Consider the following 5,135-nt stretch of genomic DNA (forward strand, 5'->3'; position numbering starts at 1 on the left):
AGCTACGCTTCAGAGGCGCATCTGCGGAAACAGCCCCTGGCAAGCGCTGAGATTGCACCCTGCCAAGCTCCCAGACTGTCCCCTAGTAACTGGACCATATGATCAGCTCAAAAATTCAAGTCAAACTTGTTTATCTTTTAGTAACACATGATGGCACTGCATGACAGTCCCAACTGAACCCTCCTTCCTTCCACTGATGGAAGCTGGTCCGTGACCAGCTCCAAGCCATTGTCCTCAGTGTCTCCTCTGTCCTCACTCAGCAGAGCAGCCCCCCACCTTTTGGGCAGAGGCTGAGCCTGAGCCCGCGGTGCTGGACACGATGCCCAAATATTTCCCCGGGAGCTGCAATACCTCGGACACGGCCGTGTCTGCAGCCACCAGCACGTGCGCTCATGCCTGGCCCACCGCATGGTTGTTCCTGGCCGCAGAGAGAGCAGTGTTTTGGAACAGAGTGCAGAGGGAGGGGAGACCACTCTGGAGACAGCCAGCCAGCCAAGGCCACTCCAAGGGGAGGGCAGTGAGAATGACAGGAGCCTCTAACGCAGGAGGGACAGTGGGCCGTGAAATGCAGTCGGTCTGGCCTCCTTGGGGACGCTTTTCCAAATCCCTTCCACTCATTAGTGATAACCACACTCAAATTAACGTCCACACACAGACCCAGCAAGACAGCAGAAGTGAGTTTCTCTGCCTGCCCAACTCCTGGCTCCCAGGTTCTTTTCGTAAAGACAACACGGAGACAAGACTGTGCTCAGAGAAGCACGTCGGGAGAGAAGAGATCACCCAGGCTGCCCTGACCCCCTGAGACACTCAAGCACCAAAGTGTTGGAATGACGTACGCCGGCTGGCGATGGAAACGGTGATGGCTAACAGAAACTGCGCAGAGGCGCCCCCTTCAGGTGGCACCCAGGATGCATGCCACACCTGCCACACCTGAGCTGTACGCCTCTGGTCCACTGGTCTCTACAGCAAAGACCAGTCTCCAGAGTGAGGCTGCAGAGAGCGGACGGGGCTGAGCGTCAGGCTGAGTCCTCAGCTGGCGCCAGCCAGCCCTCTCCCTGGGGCTGTTTCCTCACCAGTACCACAGACACCGGCTGATCTAGCTGGTAGAGCTCTCTGCCCTGTGTGATCCCAGGGTGTTGGGGCCCAGTAGGGAGGGTTACGGGATGAGGTGCAGTAGGAGGGTAGGGGGCCCTTTCTCTGGAAGTTGCTTCTGGAAAGAAGAAGACCGTCAGGCCTGGAAGGCCTACCCCGCCACTGTTCCAATTGGGCAGTCATCAAAATGTCATTGAAGGGCACCAAGGCCACTTTCCTTGCTGAGTCAACAGGCTCTGGACCTCACCACCACCACACTCCACTGGACATGACTGCTCTAACCATCAGGGCTCATTAGCTCCTCCTGTGTGCCGGCACAGCCCCAGGTCCTTACAGGTGCCCTCTGTCAGTACTGCTCGGCAGAGGAGCGTGGAGACCCGGGACTGGCGCCTTACAGGCCAAGGAGGGCGTGGGCCCCAGCTGCGGAAGGGGAGGAAGCGCTGGCCTTACTTACCCAGTCAGCTGAGTTGCTCACCAGTCAGGTGGAGGGACGGGCACCTGAGGACAGACACGCCCGGCGGGCGTGAACGAGCACAGCCCAGGTGCCCACACCTCTGCCAGCTGCTCGGGGTCTGCGGCCCAGCTCTGTGGCTGCACTTCACAGCCAGGGCTGTGCTGCACTTGCATGGGCTTGTGGACGCCTCTCTGCTTCCCCCCACTATCATTTGCACCCCTCATAATTCATAAACAAGATAAGAAGTGCACCACGAGACTAAAGGAAATAGAACTAGTCCAGTCCAAGTTTCACATGAAAATGAAGCAGCTTTGTGGTGTTTAGTTTCAGTCCCTTCTCTACCCCTGTGAACTCTGGGGAGTCGGGAACCCCTGATCCTCACTTCTCGCAGACCCCACCCACCTCTCCACCCAGGAGACTTGGACCTGGGTGCCCATAGCAAACAAAAGATAATAGGCTTTTGACTAGCGGGCCAGAGAGAAAGTGGCCGAAGACTGCCTTCCACCTCCCGGAGGCCCAGGAGGATGACTTTCCCCACCCCGCCTGGGTGCTGGGTGCCCACCATTCTCCTCAGAGCTCTGCAGCTTCAGCCCCCTTGAGGCTGCACACTCGCAGTGGGTTTTGCCCCAAATGGGTCCCCAGGGCCCAGATCCGGGCTCATCAAACTCTGCAGGCAAAGACTGTGGATTGGGGTTGGGGGCTCTGGGGGGCCGGGGTGTCCTTACTTCCACAGGGCTGCAGGGCTGCACGCACAAGGGAAGCTCCTCCAGGAGCCTGGCCCCTGTCTGGGCGCCACCTCCCACCACTGCTCCCTTTCTCCAAGCACTCACCGAGCCCTCTCCCCGGATGTGCAGCCCCTGTCCGGACCAGGGCAGTCCTCTGTGTCTTGCACGGAAAGGACGGCAACGAGGCGGGGCGCACGGAACCAGGCAGGGCGGTAGGGACCCAAGCAGGGCGCAGGGCTGAGGCAGCTGGCCAGCTCCGGACCTGAGGGATGGTCTGGCAGCCGGGAGGCCAGGGGCCCGCCCCCAGGTCACGTGACTCTCCTGTCCCCGCCCAGCTCCGAGAGCTCTGGGCAGCACCCAGGGTGCCTGGCCGGGCCAAGGGCAGAGGCAGGCACCTGAGGCATTGGCGCCACAGGCGCCAGGGCAGGGGCGCCCCTAGTTCCTCGCCCCAAGCCAGCTTCCGGGAGGATGGCGGCGGAGAGGCGAGGGTGGAGTCCACACCCGGGAGGACGTGTGAGTTGAGTTCGAGGTTTTGCCCAGGGTGATATGGCCACCAGGGTCCTGCTGGCCCCAGGGCACCGGCTTCTTGGGGCACCCCTGGGAGTTCACCTTCCTTCCTCATCCAACCCTGCGGGGCGGATGCTCTGTCCCCCCGCTTTGCAGATGGGGAAACTGAAGCTCAGACAGGTGAGGGCACTTGCCCAAAACCACCGACTAAAAAGTGGGACCGTCATCCAGTGAGACCTGGAGCCCAGCATGTCCTGCCGCACACCCCATGTCCCTCCCCACCTTCGCTCCCTTGGCATCAGGATGCAGCCAGACCGCGGGGCCCCTGGGCAGCCCTGCCTCTTGGAGGGGGACAGACGCCCCCTCTACCAAGAAAAGCTCTGCAGGTTGCCCATCCACGGCTTTTTGGCAGATTGAGGACTTATGGGGGCAAACATAGAAAGGCAGGGGAGAGAGGGAGTGCTGCAAGGCATGGTTCTGGGGCCATCCCCAGGCCACTGCCACACTCTCCTCCCCCAGTTTCCTGGGTCAGCAGCTGGATGCCAGGGCTTCAGCCCGAGAGGTCACATGGCCATCTCCAGCCCATGGGCTCGGTGTCCCTGCCAGTCCCTCATGGGCACGAGGGGAATCACCGTTTGGGTCTCCTCTGAAGTGGGCACAATACTCCTCCCTCCCAACAGAAAAATGCAGGCTTTTTTCTCCCTGGAAACTGAGCTTGCAGCTGCGTTTCCATATCTGCACAATGAAAGTGTGAGTATAAATAAATAGAGTCGGCAGCTGGGAGGAGCGGGGGTGGGCCCCCTCCATCTTACAGAGGAGGCCTGATGGGATCCTGGCAGAGAGCCCCGGAGACTGTTTGTAAGGGTTTTGCAAAAGCCACAAGATGCAACTCTGATCGTAGTGAGTTAGTTGCCTGGTGTGCACATTTGGGTGAATTTGGGCACTTCAGGCCCCTGGGCTGGTTAGGACGGGAGCTCTCCACCAAACACCATCCAGTGGTCGTCCTGAGAAGGGATGAAACTTACACTTTAACCGGCATTTCCGCCCATCCGACTGCTGTTGTTGTCCATCCCCTAACCATAATGCCCTGCTCTTGCTTGTAAGGTCACTAGATCCCTTATGAATTGATGTTGGGGACATGCATTTCTTGAGGGTAGAGTTTTGGGAAGTTCTTGATACTAAGAATTAAGTGTTCAATTATTTATTTAAAAGTATCTTTGAAAATGTATACATGGTGCCATATGACAGGGATATGTGGGAAAGAACATAAAGAAGATGAAATAAAAGGCCCCAAAGTCAAATCCTCTTTTACTCCTGCCCCCAATTCCACTCTTCAGAAGCAACTATTATTAACGGTATCTTGTTTTTTCTCTCAGAATTATTATTTTTCTTGTGTGTGTGCTTGTGTGTAGCATAGATACATACATTGGCCCATTTATCTGTAGAATAAAATTCTAAGTTGGAATTGCTGAGTCAAAAGGTACATGTATTTTTTCTATATATATTTATAAATATGCACATATATATGTTGTTGTTGTTTGCCGTCGAGTCGGCCCCCACTCATAGCGACCCCTCCTTGGGTTTCCGAGGCAGTATCACTACGGAAGTAGGATTGCCCAACCTTCCTTCCGAGGAGTGGCTGGTGGGTTTGAACCGCCAGCCTTCTGGTGAGCAGTCAAATGCCTTAGGCACTATGCTACCAGAGCTCCTGCACATATATATACATATGTTGAATCCATGGTTTTAATGAAGGAATATGTAATTTTTAAAATAAAATATTAAGAAATTAGCAAAGCTATTGAAATAATCTAAAAAATACAGAAAGTTGCAAGTACGGTACATAGTTTTTCCTGTGATTCATATACAAAGAAATTGCTGACATGATCCATTCAATAATTTCTGCATTCTGTTGGATCACCTTTCTTTGGAATGGGCACAAATACGATTTTCTTCCAGTCAGTTGGCCAGGTAGCTGTCTTCCAAATTTCTTGGCAAAGATGCAACCATTTGTTGAAACATCTCAATTGGTATTCCATCAATTCCTGGAGTCTTGTTTTTCACCAATTCTTTCAATGAAGGTTGGACTTCCTCCTTCAACACCATAGGTTCTTGAACCTAGGCTACCTACTGAAATGGTTGAATGTTGATCAACTCTTTTTGGTACAGTGACCCTCTGTATTACTTCTGTCATCTTTTGAAGCTTCCTACGCTGTTCAATATTTTGCCCATAGAATCCTTCAATATTGCAACTCAAGGCTTGAATCTTTTTCCTAAGTTCTGTCAGATTGAGAAATGCTGAGCGAGTTCTTCCCTTTTTGTTTTCTAACTCCAGGTCTTTGCATATTTCATTATAATAC

Source organism: Orycteropus afer, unplaced genomic scaffold, assembly GCF_000298275.1.
Source record: "Orycteropus afer afer isolate SDZICR_OR568_19922 unplaced genomic scaffold, OryAfe1.0 scaffold00006, whole genome shotgun sequence".
In the NCBI taxonomy this organism is placed as follows: Eukaryota; Metazoa; Chordata; class Mammalia; order Tubulidentata; family Orycteropodidae; genus Orycteropus; species Orycteropus afer.